Below are 14,646 nucleotides of genomic sequence, written 5' to 3'. Positions count from 1 at the left end.
TAGGAGTTTGATTAGCCACAAAGTTAATGAGAATGCAAGTAGATATGAAACTTAAACAGTCTATGAAAATTAGAAAACAAAAAAGCAACAACTCTAAAACACTTCAAGTAAAATACAGCTGAGAAACACTGAGTTAATGTATGTATTTGTAAAGCATCTTTTTATTTTACTTCACTCTTATGTTTCTGAATCTCACACAGCCAAATAAAAAAAGTAAAGAAAAGCTTTACTTTCTTCCTTACCTAAGAACCCAAGGTAATTCAATGCTGCCAAAGGTAGGCAGGTTAAGACAGGACAATGTGTTCTAATATATATTATTAAAGGCTGATGGCCCCGCCTTCAGCCGCCACCTACAAGCAATTTTAATGATCAGTTTTGATAAGCGGCAAGACTTAGCCTGGATAAAAACCATGTGTACAGTGTAGATATAATCTGTACAACTTAGGCAATCCTTACTCAGCTAAGCATAGGTGTTCATCTGCTTATATTAATGGGCTTCTAACTTTATTTAGAAAAGAATTTTTTTCCAATTAAATCTTATACAAACCTAGACAATACACAAAACTGAAAAGCAGCAGTTGACCACTATAAATGAGTCCCTCACTCAGCTTTAGCATCCAAGTAATGTCTGCATTTTATTTTGGCTACTCAGAATTCTACTTTATCCATCATGTAAGAACTGCACATGATAAAAAAATTTTTTAAAGAACTCGTTGCAATGTCCAGGTAGTCTTCAATGAAACTACATTACATTTGAAAAAGAGATAGTAAGATACTTTTCTTTCAAAGTTAAAGCACAAACAAAATCTAAAAATAACTTGTATTATTTATCATGTATATAAGGCAGATAAGAAGCTGCTGAAACCTCTTCAAATGACAAAAATTTTATATATATTATTATCAAATATAAGTTGTGACCCGTGTTATTGTCCCACAGTTACACAAAGCAGAGCGTACACTCTGCATGTACTGCACTTTGGCAATTAATTAGTGGTATTCCTGGGCATAGTACTAAACCTACTTGTAAAGTATTTAGTGACTAGACAAGTGAGCATTAAATTTTTAAAGGCCCAGGGAAGAGATACAAAATTTGTAATTGTTATCAAAACACAATATAAGAAGTACAAATACATACAAAATTGGCAGCGGAAGCTTTATTCCAAGTTTTTTTTTTTAATTAGGCTGGTAGCAAACTTTGACATGCTGGTGATCTCTGTAGTGTATTAAATGTTTGGTCTATAATAGAAGTGAGTCTAGGAGTTGTTTTAAATTAGAGAGGCTTTTTTAGTCTAAAATGTACATTAGGGCTTCCCTGGTGGCGCAGTGGTTGAGAGTCCGCCTGCCGATGCAGGGGACACGGGTTCGTGCCCCGGTCTGGGAAGATCCCACATGCCGCGGAGCGGCTGGGCCCGTGAGCCATGGCCGCTGAGCCTGCGCGTCCAGAGCCTGTGCTCCGCAACGGGAGAGGCCACAACAGTGACAGGCCCGCGTACCGCAAAAAAAAAGTACATTAAAATTAAGTTTGATCCTGAAGTGGGTAGGAAGGTGGGTGAAATAGGTGAAGGAGATTAAGAGGTACAAACCTCCGGTTATATAATAAATAAGTCACAGGGATGTAATATGCAGCATAAGAAATATGGTCAATAATATTGTAACAACATTGTATGGGGACATAAGTAAAAAGAGAAATAGACAAATCCACAAGCATAGTGAAAGATTCTAACACACCTCTTAGAATGATAGAATGAGCACAGAAAAAAAATCAACAAAAATATATAAATTTTGATTGACATAATTAATATTTATGTTAACATAATCAACATAACTGACATATATAGAACTCTACACCAAATAAGTGCAAAATGCATATCCTTTTCAAGTGTACATGGAACATTTACCAAAACTGACCACATACTTGGCCATACAGCAAGACTCAACAAATTTCAAAGAACTGAAATAATATAGAGGATGTTCTCTAACCACAGTGGAATTAAGCCAAAAATAAATAACAAAAATAATAAGAAAATCTGCCAATTTTTGGAAATTAAGCAATATACTTCTAAATAACTGATGAGGGAAAGAAGAAATCACAATGCAATTTAGAATAGAATAATGAAACAAATAATGAAAATATGATATATCAAAATGTATAGGATACAGACAAAGGCATGAATGCAAGAAAATTTAAAGTCTTAAAATACTTTCTAAAATATTTTCTAAAATAGTAGGAAAAAAAGGCTGGAAATCAAGGATCTAACTATCTATCTTAGGGAGTTAGAAAAACTAAATGAATCCAAATAAATAAAATAGAAAAAGTAAAATAATAAAAAATAGAAATTAATGGGATAGGAAAAGAAAGTTTACATTTGAAAAGATTAACAAAGCCAAAAGTTTGCTCTTTGAAAAGACCTATAAATAAATAAACAAATCCCTGAGAAGACACATCAAGGAAAAGGGCACAAATAACCAATATAAGAAGTGAAGAGAAGATATCACTCCAGATTTTATGGACATTAAAAAGATAATAAAAGAATATTATGAGGAACTTTATGCCAATAAATTTGATGTGGGCAAATTCTGAAACAAACACAAAAAGGCTAGAAACATCTTTATAGTCCTATATCCAGCAGACATTGAATTCATAACTCCTAGTCCAGATGAGAGTCAACATTTAAGGAAGAAATAATACCAATCTTACAGAGTTGGCCAGAGAACAGAGAAAGAGTGCCCATTTATCAACTCATTTTATGAGGCCAGTAAACTTTGGTATAATACCTGACAAGGGCATTATAAGAAAGGAAACATATGGGACAACCTCTCTCAGAAACATAGATGCAAAAACTCTATTCAAAATATTAGGAGACCAAATTCAGTGATACATAAAGGGTATACACGACAACCAAATTGTGTATAGATCAGAAATGCAAGGTTGTTTAAACATTCAAAATGTAATCAATGTAACACATTAGTAGAATAAAGGAGAAAGATATATAATCATCTCAACCAATAGAAAATACACTTGATAAAATACAATACAGTCACGAAAAACTCTTAAAAAAGAAGAAATAGAGGGATTATCTTTTACAGAATCTAAGAATCTATAAAAAACCTACAGCAAAAACAACAAAACCTACAGTAGATATTTTACTAAGGGTGAAATACTACACGTACCTCTGAGTTTGACATCAAGACAAGGAAGTCTGCTGTCAACACTTCTATTCTACAGTGTACTTGAGGTCTCTACCAATGTAATAAGACACAGAAGAGAAATAAATATATATTGATTGGATAGGAAGAAAGATAGCTGTCATTAGTCACAAACACCAAGATTATATACATTATATGGGTGTTCTAGTTATGCCTGCTGCATTATTCCAAAACTTGGTGGCTTAAAACAACCATTTTATTATACTCATGGATTCTGTGCGTCAGGAATTAAGAAAGGGCAGAGCAAGAATAGCCTATCTCTAATCTGCAATATCTGGGGCCTTAGCTGAGGAGACTTTTTACTGTGGGCGGCGGGGGGGAATGCACCATTATGTTTATTAGAAGTTGGATTTCAATGTGTGCTCTAGACAGATTACAGAATAAATACCCACAACTTGAGAAAAGGAAGTCCACAATTCATACAAAGTGCTCACTACAGAAAGTTGCTGTGTCAAAATCCAGGCAAGGACCACACTCAGGGCAGCCCCTCCTCTCCCACTGCCCTCAACGAGGGCTGTACTATGGTTTTTAATTTTATTATTTCTTTTATTTATCTTTATTATTATTTGCTTCTCCTGTGGTGACTGGTGGGTGTGATATGTTCACTGGGGGCAAGAGTCTTCTGGAAGTGAGAGTCTTCTGGAAGTATCTTTATTCACAAGTCTGATGACTGATGCTGCTTTCAGATAGGTTGCTGGCCAGGAATATCTATACATGTCCACTCTGTATGGTCTCTCCACATGGACTATTTTGGGCTTGTTCAGAGCATGAGAACTGGGTTCCAAGAGCAATTGTCTCAAGAGGAACAGACTGAAAATGCATCACCTTTTAAGACCTAGTCTCAGAAGTCACACAGCATTACTTGCATGTTAGCCACAAGCTCACCTATATGCAAGGGGAGCAAAATGGACCTCTCTAAATAAGGGAAGTATCATATCATATGAATAGTATGTGGTATGGGAGTTATTGTTGTGGCCAACTTTGGAAAACACAATCTGTCAAAATAGGTTAAACAAAGATTTTAGTTCTGCAGACGCTTTCAAATTATATTACTAAGAAGATTGTGAAAGACAGAGAAAACACAAGATTTCACTAGAGTTTGGAAGCTATCAAAATAACCTAAGCAAGAAATAAGGGCAAGAGTGGGAAAGGAGTGAATGAGAGACTGAAGTCTTGGTAATAATTCTGTAAGGGAATCCAGGGAAGGGAAAGTGACAAAGATGACTTGGATTCTGATGCTAAAGATGAGGGGAATGGAAATACTACAATCCTATCATCAATAAGCAGTACCATTACTTTTAATTCTTGTAGTCTTTGGGTATAAAATATCTCACTCTTTAATTTGTATTTCTCTGACTACTAGTATACTTGAACATCTTTTCATGTTTGCTGGCCTTCTGGACTTTCTTTTCTGTGAATTGTCTATTCATATCCTTTGCCTGACTTCCAAGTGGGTTATTTATCATTTTCTTATTGGTTTGTGAGACAACTTCGTATATTGCTGATACTAACCCTTTTCTGGACTCCTATATTTAACATATAGCTTCCTAGATGTTTATTGCAATTTTTATTATTCTAGTTTTTACATTTTAACTTTTAAGCCATCTATATAAGAATTCAATTTTGTTTTTCTTACAAGAGAGCTACTTGTGCTAATCCTATTTAATTTTAAAAAATCATCTTTTCCCCACTTTTTCATATATTAAATTTTCATACTTACTGGGAAATACGTTCTTAATCACAGTGCTATAATGTCAATGAATCTGGCAATTGGGTCCATGATTAATTTTTAATTATTTGGTAAGGGTAGAAATCGAACCAATAAAACCAAGAATCAACATTACCTAAATCTCAAGTATGGCCAGTGAAAGTTACCTGTTGTACTTAAAATCGTCAGTGTTATTCAAGGGAAAAAGGGGGAAAGGAGGGAGCTTTCTGAATCTGGAACTATATCACAAAACTCCTTTAAAAGTTTTAGTAAGCAAATGTAAATTTTTCATTTCATTTTTGCTTCTTGGTTTCTTTTTTCTAGAATTCCAAAATTCCCACTCCACCTGCTAGTGGGATACTACAATTTGCCATTTACCAAGGCCTAAATTTCCTTCTTCATTTCCTTCCCCATTTCCCTTTTATTAGGTTTCTAATAAGAAATTGACTGAAACAAGGAGAGAAAAATTACATGTGTTCACTTTTCTTCTGCTAATTAAAGCAATAATTCTGCTGAGAAGATTAAAATCTTGAGTAAGATGATTAGTTTATATGCACAAATAATCCACAGCTATCATTAATTTTGCTCAGAAATTACAGGGATATTCAAAGTAATTCTCCTTAAACAATAAAATACTTTATAAAAGTAAGAACCAAATGTAATTATAGAATTGAAAAGTATAATACATTTCTAAAAACTTGGTGGATGGGTTCACTAGTAGAGTTAAATTGACAGAACAGGATCAGTGAACTTGTAGACACATCAATAGAATTTACTAAATCTAAACAAGACAAAAACAGACTTTTAAAAAAATGAGCAGGATCTCAGGGACTGGTAGGAAAATAACAAATGGCCCAACGTTTGTATAACCAGAGTCCCAGGGAAATAGAAGAAAGAGTATGGGGCTGAAAATGTTATATAAAACAATTGATAAAAACCTCTTTAATTTGGCAAAACACATAAAACCTACAGATTCAAGAAGCTGAGTTAACCCCAAATAGGATAAAACCAAAGAAATACAATACAAAGCATATCATAGTCAAACTTCAGAAAACTAAAAACAAAGAAAAAAATCTAAAAAGCAGCCAGAGAGAAATGACATATTACCTACAGGCGAACAATAATTTGAATGTCAGCAGATTTCTCATCAGAAACCAAGGAGGCTAGGAAGAAGTGGCGAACGTTTTTCAAGTGCTGAAGGAAAGTAACTCTCAACCCCAAATTCCTTACCAGAAAAAACTATCCTTACTATCCATCAAGAATGAAGGAGAAATAAAGATATTCTCAAATGAAGAAAAACTAAAGGAATTTGTCACTAACGTATCTACCTCTCAAGTAAGATCTCTTAAAGGAAGTTCTCCAAACAGAAAGGAATAAGTGAATAAGGTTTAACTTCAGATAAAAAAGAACAATGCAATAGGTAAAAGCAGTGGTAAATATAATGGATTATGTTTCTCGTCATTAGCTCCTTCAATAATATTTCATGGTTGAAGCAAAAGTTTAATGTGGTATTCAGTGTATGTAGAGGAAATCTGATAATTATATTTAAAAAATGGAAAGGGTAAAAAGATGTAAATGTAAGTGAGTTTTCTACACTTCACTTAAGGCAGTAAAATGTCAATACAAAAGTAGGCTGTATGATGTTATGTATATATACTGTCATACCTAGGGCAACCATGAAAAAAAGAAGTATACTAAGAGCTATACTCAAGAATGTAAATAAGTCAAATAAAATTCTAAAAAGCATTTAAGTAACCTACAAGGAGGCAAGAAAAGAGAAACAGAAAAATGATAACAGAGGAAACCAACGACAACAATAAATAATAAAATACCTGAATTAAGCCTTAACATATCAATGATTATTTTAAATACAAATTGTCTAATTATACTGGCTAAAAGGCAGAGACTGGTAGAATGGATTTAAAAAGAAACATGACCTAACTATATGTTGCCTAAAAGAAACTCACTTCAAACATAATGACATTGGTAGGTTGCAAATAAAAGAATGGGAAAAGATATATCACGCTAATATTATTATTTTAAAAAAGCAACAATGGCTATGCAACTATCAGATAAAGTAGACTTTAAAGCAAAGAAAATTACTGAACAAGGACATTTCATAATGATAAGATTAATCCACCAAGAAGACATCCTAAATATATATGCACTGAACAACAGACATTCAAAATACATAAATCAAATACCAATAGAGCTAAATGGAGAAACAGAAAATTCCACAATTATAGCTGGAAAGTTTTAGCAATGGAAACATCTACTAGACAGACAATCAATAATATATGGAAGAGCCTAACAATACCATCAACCAACAGGATATAATTGACATGCAATTGACATCCAACAACAGCAGAATACACATTCAAGTGCCCATGGAACATTCACCAAGATACACCTCATCATGAGCCATAAAACAAACGTAAATTTAAAAGAACTAAAATCATACAGCTTATGTTTCTGACCATTATGGAATAAAACTAGAAATCAGTAACAGAAAAGACAACAGGTAAATCTCCAAATACTTGGAAACCAAAGAGCACACTTCTAAATAATCCATGGGTCAAACAGGAAGTTGCAAAGGAAATTTTAAGAATACATAGAACTCAATGAAAATGAAAAGACAATACACCAAAATTTGTGAGATGCAACAAAAGCAATGCTGAGAGGGAAATTTATAGCACTATATGCTAGCATTAGAAACAAGAAAAGGTCTCAAATTAATAATCAAGAAACTAGAAAAAAGAATAGCAGATTAAACCTAAAGCAAGCAGAAGAAAATGATGGAGCAAAAATCAATAAAATTGAAAACAGAAAAATTAAAGTGCTAATTCTTTGAGAAAGATCAATAAAATCAATAAACCACCACTGAAAAAGAGAGAAGATGCAAATCACTAACATCAGGAATGAAACAGGGGTTATCACTAAAGACCCTACAGAGTACTATTGCCCTGATACCAAAACTGGACAAAGACAGTACAAAAAAAGAAAACTACACGGGAATTTCCTGGCAGTCCAGTGGTTAGGACTTGGCACTTTCACTGCCTGTGCCTGGTTCAATCCCTGGTCCCTGGTCGGGGAACTAAGATCTCACAAGCCATGCGGTGTGGCCAAAAAACAAACAAAGAAACAAACCAAATAAACCCCCAAAACACAACTACACACCAATACCTCTCATATCTATACCTTAACAAAATATTAACAAATAGAATCTAGCAATGTATAAGAAGAATTATGTGGGATCTATTCCATGTATACTCAACATTCAAAAATCAATCAGTGTAGTCCACCATATCAAGATGCTAAAGAAAAAACATATGATCACATGAATTAACTAAATGCACACCCTATGACACAATAATTGTACTATTGGGCATTTTTCCTAGAGAAATGAAAACATATTCACAGAAAAACCTTCAAGCAAAGATTCACAGCAGTTCTATTTGTAACAGCCCATAAGTGGATACTACGCAAATGTCCTTCAACAAGTGAATGGTAAAACCAACTGTGGTACAACCATACCATAGAATACTACTCAGCGATAAAAAGGAACAAACTATTGACACACTCAACAACTTGGATGCATCTTAAAGGAATTATGCAACCTGTCTCGTGTAGAAAAGTAAAAAAAAACCAAGGGTGACAGTTTACAGTAAGGCCTATGTGTGGATGAAAAGCAGCATGAGCACTAGGTGTCTGCTGCAAAGAACTTCAAGAGAGCTGTGAAAGTCAGTGTACGGGTCATTCTTTAAGAGTTGATGTTTACTAAGTGCTTATTACACATAAAGCACTGTTCCAAGTGTTGTATGAATTATCTCAGTTAATAAAATAATCTTATCAAGTGGCTACTAATGTACCCCATTTTATACATGAGAAAAAATGAGACAGACTATTTCTGAAAAATACCATGATGCATGGCACTCAGTAGAGGCAACAAGACCCGCAATTGTTTCCCCAAAATGCTGCACTCCAAATTCAAGGGAGCAAGCGCCGTTTTGACCTTGGCGCCACGGAGAAATATTACAGCAGCTAGAGTGAACCTCAAATGACTGGCTAGGGGAGTGTCAAGTTCAGAAATTGGTGCAAGAGTCAGTTCTCAAGGATACCTGGTGTAACAAATTTGGGAGAGGCGTGGGGGAGGAAGTTGATCCTGATGAGAAACTCGATTCCAAATCAAAAGAGCCCGTTAATGGACAAGGTTGGAAACTGAGACCCAGGGAGGGAAGAGAGTGACTTGCCCAGGGCTACAGGCTTGGTTGGTACAAGAACTCAGACCTTTGGAGTCCCCGGCCCAGACTCTAGTCACTTTTAGTCATTTCTGCCCTGCCAGTCGCCCAACGTCCTGGACCTTACCCCCCAGAGGAGCCGCCATAAGACTCTCCACAGGCGGGCTACAGTTAGCAGAACAAATGGTACGTTCCCGCTGGGCAAGCAGCCAAAGGGGCTCCCGGCCAAAGTGGCCCCGAACCCCCGAGCGGTCGCAGCCGTTTGGCTAAGGACAGCACGGGCTCTGCGAGGAGCCACAGAGAGGAAGGGTTCCAGCTCCCGCGTGCCTGCCCGGCCGTCCTTTCTCCTACAAAGTCACCCCGAGCGTGGGAGGCAGGTCCTCACCTGTCAGCCTAGAAGGCAGCTGGCTCTACCGTGGCCGTCTTGGTTAGGCGTCACCGGGACGGGAAGTCCCGCCTCCCTCTGACGTCACAGCGCCGCGCCGCGCCGCGCGCCGCTCGCCGCTCCCGGGAACTGGTTCCTTTACCAGACGTGGTGTGTTGGGATTTGGGAGGTTCTTTACCCTGGGTTAGGCCCTGTGGCCCAGATCCAACGAGACCGCTGGGAAGCTGTCGCTACGCTGAAACTTTCTCTTCCCTTTCATATGAATTTCATCCGCCTCTTATTTTAGTCATCCTTAATACACTTCAGCTTCCCTTTCTCCAGTTCTCCCCCATGCCCATGTTTCCCTTCATACGTTACTGGTTGCATCTCTTCCCTTCCTTTCCCCACATTCACAGGCAAGTTGGTTCTCGGTTGCCCTGTTTATTAGCATTAATATGCCCAGCATCTGCTACTCGGCCCTTTAGCAAAATGCTGAAAATGCCGATTCCAGAGGTATTTCGAGCTTACCACATCCGAACTCCATGAAGACAAAGGTCATATTCATCTTGCGAACTGTTGGCATCTTCAGCACCTGGCACGTAATAGGTGAGCGGCATATATCTGTTCAAAAATGCAATAGAGAAAACAAAGTAGTTTTATAGCCAGGGGTCGAAGCGGACTAGTAAACTGGCAAATCAGTAATCTCCCCCACACATAGAGGAGAAGACTTGATGCTTTTTCATTCAACATGTCAGTGATAGGCACCACCTTCCAACCAGTTGTTAGAAGTTGACTGGTACCTCTTATAGGCACCACCTTCCAACCAGTTGTTGGAAGTTGACTGGTACCTCTTTATTACCTTCCCTGCTTTCACTTAACTTCCTAAATATAATAGTTAACCCAATGAGTTTAGAAGATGCCACTCACTGTGCTAAGAGCTTGTCATGAATCAACTCATTTTTAATCCTCACAGCAACCCCAATGAAGTCAGTATTAACGTGTGACCATAGAGTCTGGAAACATAGACAAATGCACAAAATAAGTGAATGATTACATTGCAGTGACATTACATGGTATGTTCAAGGTGTTGTCCCTCGTTACTAATGCACAGCTCAATGTGTGCAAAATTCCGATGAGTGTGGTTCAAATGCAGCAGTTCTTTCAATTCTTGCATATGCATTTATGGTGCATTGCTCAAGTGATTTGTGTCTCTGATTTCATTAAATAAGACTGTGCCAGAAAAGTTAACCAAAGGGGTTCCATTTTTTTTTAAATCTATCTTTCCAGACCTTTGGCCAGTCTGTATTATTATCTCCATATTATTTGCTGTTCATATAGTTTCTACTTTCTACCTTCTAGGCACTTATTAGGATCACATTTCCCTTATAGTTCAGGGGTGGGGAGTGGAGGAAGGGAGGGACCAAGGGGATGTGAGTAATTCTGGCCAATGAGTTGTGAGGAGAATGCTGTGTAACTTCCAGCTGAGCAGTTGATTTCTTGTGTGAGATGCTCCAAAACTTCACTTTTTCCTGGTGAGGTACTGGCAACATTTGAATGATGTCTGTCCCAAGAGCCTGTGTCCTTCAGTAGCTGCTGCTACATAAAGCCTATTGACCATCCTGTGACGAATACTTTGGAGAAAGAAAGAAACCTCTGTTGTCACTTTTGGTGTTCTTACAATGTAGCCTGTCCTAATTGATACACAGGGACAGCCACCACAGAGAGGATCTTTTTTCTCAGGCTCTTGATTTTTAATTCTAAATACTCAGGGGAGACTTTCTGATTGCCTCATCTTGGGTCTGGTTGTCAGCAGTTGTCCAATCATCAGTAACAAGCACTAGGGGTCATACTGTACCTTGTAGACAGGGACCCTCTGCTACAGTTAAGGGTATTTTAGTGAGCAGGCAAACATTCCACAAAGGTGTCTACTACAAGCAGACATGGCTATAAAATTAGACCATTGTATCTATTTACAATGATTTAAAAACAATAAATGAAATTGAAACAGTTTCACCTTTTACAAGAATTTTAGACTCTCATTACTCATTCAATGTTTATTGACTACCTATTACATTCCAAACACTCTTCCAGGCACAGAGGACTCAAAGGCAACCCAGAGAGAAAAACACTTGCTCTCACCAAAACCCAAAATAAACAAATTAAATACATTGATATATAGTGACAGTGGAAGAGGAACTAAAAGGCAGGGTAAAAGAGAGTGAGGAGTGCATTCATTACCTACTGCTGCTTAACAAATTACCCCAAAACATAGCAGCTTAAAACATTTATTATCTCACACAGTTTCTGAGGGTCAGGAATCCCGGAGAGCCTACCTGGAGCTCAAAGTCTTTGAGGTTTCAGCCAAGCTGGTTGGTCAGGGCTGCAGATATCTCGAAGCTCCACTGAGGCTGGAAAATCCAGCACTAAGCTCAGTCACGTGATTGTTAGTCAGCCACTGTTCCTCACTGGCTGTTGGCCAGAGGCTGACCTACTCCAGGGGCATCTGGGGACTCATAAAAGCATTCAGGGGCTGACTCCGCATTTCATTAATCTAGCAGTGTCCACAAAGAGATGCAGTGCAGGGTCTTCTGACTGTTTAACTTCATGACTGCATGGCAAGGAATAATTTACGGAAAGAAAGCTTCAAAAGGTAAATTTAGGCTTATGTAGAATAATTATTCTAATTATGGAACTCTAAGGAATGTAAATTACTAGAAGGAGAGACTTTTGTCAAATGAGAGTAATGGCTAATATTTCCTGAACATTTACTGTGCCAAGTTTTGTGCTGAATGCTTTACATAGGTCTAGAAGGGAAAGAGAAGTTTGAGGACAGAGTTCAGAATGATGGTCTCAGATAAATGGTCCCCTCTTTGCCCAAACCATATGGATTCATGTCTGAGTCCTAGCAAGAGAAGGATTATGGCAGGAAGCAGAAAGAAGAAATTTCCCACAAAATCTCTGAGAGATTTTGGCATCCCAAGGCAATGCAGCTCAGGAACCACTGTGACAGAGTACCAAGGAAACCTGCCTTCTGTTGAGCAGGGAAGCTGTGCAGTGTCCCGCGGACAGGGGATGATTTAAGGAGACTGTCAACCACATGTAGCACTTACAGGGAAGAAGTTGCAGGGGAGGTAGTGTCTCAGACTCCTGCCATTTCATGGGCAACATCATTGAAGAGGAAGAGGAAAAAAATAAAAAGTTTGCATTTCTGATATGGCCCAGATCAACTATGCAGGGATCTTTAAAAACAGCTCCTAGAAACTGCCACAGCTGTTGGGAACACTTTAGCAGAGGTAAGAGAGTAGTTGGGGACACTTTGCAGATGTGATTGAGGGCCCACAATAGCAATGAGAGTGAGACAGAGTGGTAGGTAACACTTAGATCTTTATGATAGGAAAGAATATTTCTTTTGTGTATGTGTGTGTGTGATGAGAACTTTTTAAGATTCATTCTCAACAACTTTCAAATATGCAATACAATATTATCGACTATAGTCACCATGCTGTACATTACATCCCCACAAGTTATTTATTTGATAATTGGAAGTTTTTACCTCTTGACCCCCTTCACCCATTTCACCTACCTCCAAACTCCCTCCCCTCTGGCAACCACCCATCTGTTCTCTGTATCTACGAGTGTGGTTTTGTTTTGTTTCGAAAAACAGGAAAGAATATTTCTGGTGGATGTTATGAGAATGTTAGAAGGACCTGTACTTATTAATAAAGTATGTTCCCATCTTATTATTTCATTACACAGAAAGTTGAAACTCTTAGTTTAGACACCCTTTGAATTAAGATATGTAGATTGAATATTATATAAAAAGGAACAAGAGAAAGAAAAAGAAGAGCAAGGAAATAAGAGAAAAAAATATTTATTTCTAAGTGTAGAAGACAACTAAGATTTATCTTCAATATATATTCTCGAGAGAGTATCAGTGAATTTTGAATTGTTGGTTGTAATAGTGAATTGGTTCTAATAGTGAATTTTCTCATTTGTAAATCTTTAAGTGTAAATAATTCTAAATGCTTGTAAAAATGCCATTGCTCCATGCAGCCTCCTTACGATGGCTCTGGTGTACCCTGAGATCTACATAAATGTCTTTTTTCAAACATTTTAGGTCAAGAAGTCCACATAATGATTCTCTTAAACATAAATTTAAAATCAGTAGCTAAAAATCGACAAAACCACATTTAACCCCCATATTATAGTTATACTGTTCCTCCTGACCAAGAGATAGCTGGTCCTAAAAGCCAGCACCCTTGAACTGTGAGACTTGGAGTGTCTCACTATAGGACTGTTCACTGACAGCATTGCCTTCGTAGAGGCACTTGGCTAATAAAAGGAATGAACTAAAAAATATCTGGCAAACATCAACATTTAGATGTTCAGGCCATCAAAAATAATACATATATATGTATATATATACATATATATGTGTATATATGAAAGAGACTAGAATAATATTTTTATTTTAAGACTTTCAAGGTCATTCACCACATGTTATATAACTGCAACTCCAAATGTTTTACTGTTATCCATTGATATGATCAATTAGTCCCCCTCAATGAAACCATTCCATAAAGAAGCTTTTAGTGGCAGAGCACGGTACGTTAAGGATAAGAAAAATATGGGAAATGTAGTTCAACTATCTCTATAAATTAAAAACAAAGTAGAGATTGGGACTAGCTACAGATGAATATCCCCTTAGAGGATAGTATGTTCCCACTTTATTGGATTCCTTGGGAACTAATTGCTCTTTTCAACAAGGTTTTTGTGGGCTAATTATACTGCTACAGAACTTTTACACATCGTTCCTTCTGATTTTTTAATGGAGACTTTATATTCCCCAGTAAAATAAGTATGGAGTTTTTCATAAATCAAAATGTCTGTCTGTATTATCCATGTGTTCAACCATCATAGACTGAGTAATGGCCCTCCAAAGATGTCCTTGTCCTAATCCATGGAATCTGTAAGTATTCTGCATTACATGACAAAAAGTGCTTTGCAGATATGGTTAAAATGTGTTATGGATCTTGAGATGGAGAGAGTAGCCTGGATTATCCAGGTGGGACCAATGTAATCACAAGGGTTCATGTAAAAGGGAAACAGGAAGACCAGAGTCACAGAAG

At 37.2% G+C, this 14,646-nt stretch overlaps 1 protein-coding gene across 2 annotated transcripts in view; it reads right to left on the bottom strand.

Moving 5' to 3' along the window:
* LDAH (lipid droplet associated hydrolase) overlaps positions 1-9,605 on the bottom strand; it is a 95,713-nt gene extending 86,108 nt beyond the window's left edge. Inside the window, exon 1 of one of the 2 annotated variants that reach the window (XM_012534864.3) lies at positions 9,539-9,605. The gene's annotated coding sequence lies outside the window, so the exon portion shown is untranslated. The remainder of the gene's footprint in view (positions 1-9,538) is intronic. The other variant, XM_004274850.3, reaches the window with a different exon arrangement.
* Positions 9,606-14,646: the final 5,041 nt, after the last annotated feature.

Source organism: Orcinus orca, chromosome 13 (assembly GCF_937001465.1).
Source record: "Orcinus orca chromosome 13, mOrcOrc1.1, whole genome shotgun sequence".
Classification (NCBI taxonomy): domain Eukaryota; kingdom Metazoa; phylum Chordata; class Mammalia; order Artiodactyla; family Delphinidae; genus Orcinus; species Orcinus orca.
This window is presented reverse-complemented; position numbering and strand designations above follow the sequence as displayed.